Source organism: Halyomorpha halys, unplaced genomic scaffold (assembly GCF_000696795.3).
Source record: "Halyomorpha halys isolate HHAL.00 unplaced genomic scaffold, Hhal_1.1 Scaffold1398.1, whole genome shotgun sequence".
Taxonomy (NCBI): domain Eukaryota; kingdom Metazoa; phylum Arthropoda; class Insecta; order Hemiptera; family Pentatomidae; genus Halyomorpha; species Halyomorpha halys.
In genome coordinates, this window is record NW_027116368.1 from 114,035 (window position 1) to 115,582 (window position 1,548).

Sequence of the window (1,548 nt, forward strand, 5' to 3'; positions counted from 1 at the left end):
ATCAGCAGTGGCCTGAGGATTGTTTTAAATATAAGAACAGTTGTTTCTGGTTTTAGTTTAGAATTTCTGTTTAGGATAGGATATAGCATTGCTAACCTTACATAAGTTTGAGTTAGTTTGATGTTGATATAGTGATTTCAGGTAAGGCGGTGATCTAGGTGAATTCCTAGGTATCTTACTGTTTCACTGGCAGGATTCCATTTCACATTTTTACCTTTGAGGATTTGGTGGGCTCGAAGAGTAAAAACTTTTGAGTTGCATTTTTCAATGTTCAAGCTAATCATCCATTTAGTGAAATATTGTTCTAAATCATTAAGGTGACTTTGCAAAGTGTTTCTAGCTATTATTATGTCATTATGTTGAGAGAACACAGCTGTATTGCCAGCGAACATAGCTATGGAGGTGGTTGTGGACTGGACGATGTCGTGAAGGTAAAAGTTGAACAAAATGGGAGAAAGGACTGAACCTTGTGGAGTACCAGTATTGATTTGTCTAAGGGTTGAATTTTTGTTATTAATTCTGACTGAAAATGTTCTACCATTGAGGAATGAGCTCAGAATATTGTATATGTATTTTGGAGTTCCTGCTTTCTTTAGTTTATATAGGAGACCTCGATGCCAGACCTTATCGAATGCTTGTTGGAAATCTCAGAACACTACCAGGATGTGTCTCTTTTTTTCGAATCTGCTAATTATAAATTCCGATGGTCTTACCAGTTGGTGAGAAGTGGAATGACTGTATTGAAAACCGAATTGAAAATCAGGAATTATTTTGATGCTTTGAAAAACATAATTAAGATGTTTTTTTTAAAACTGATTCCAGTAATTTTCCAAAAATGGGTAATAAACTGATAGGTCTATAGCTGCTGAAGTGTTAGTGTAGAAATGGTATGAATGCATCCAAGTTTTGTTTGTCTTTTCTAAAAGAAAAGTAGGAATAACAAACAAATGTAATTAGACAAAAAAAAATCATTTCAATCCTCATATTAAAAAACAAAATACAGCAAAAAGATGTTGTTTACTTTTAACAGGTAAAAGGTTTTATACTATAGAAATTATAAAAAATTGAATGAAAAAGTTGACATTTTGAAAGGATTGAATTGGTAAAGCAGTTTTGTTTGCTTGTTTAATTCATTTATTGTAATTGTAGAATGTAAAATTAATCTGAAAAATATTTGTGGTTCATTTTGATGATACAATTTCTAATTTCTATTAATTTAAAAAATACACTTAACAAAGAGAAGTTATTTTCGTGATGATAGTATAGGGAATTGTCATATTAAAATTAACCCCCAAGGTAATTATTACATTCATAAGAACCTGAGCTGTAGTTTTAAAAATATAATTTTATATTTTAACAGAACATAAATTTATTGAAGTCTGTTAAAGAATTTCAGTAGTGGTTGGATATCCCTGCTGTGGTCACTGCTAATTAATTATTGAGGAGAAAAAAAGAAATTGATTGAAGCGAAAAAATTAACAATACCATAGATATCTAGTTAGAAAAGTATATTCAATTTTCAATTGCTTACAGCAATATTGATATATA

At 30.4% G+C, this 1,548-nt stretch overlaps 1 protein-coding gene across 1 annotated transcript in view; it reads right to left on the reverse strand.

The window, feature by feature from the left end:
• aop (anterior open) overlaps positions 1-1,548 on the reverse strand; it is a 13,916-nt gene that overhangs the window by 6,505 nt on the left and 5,863 nt on the right. The window lies entirely within an intron of this gene.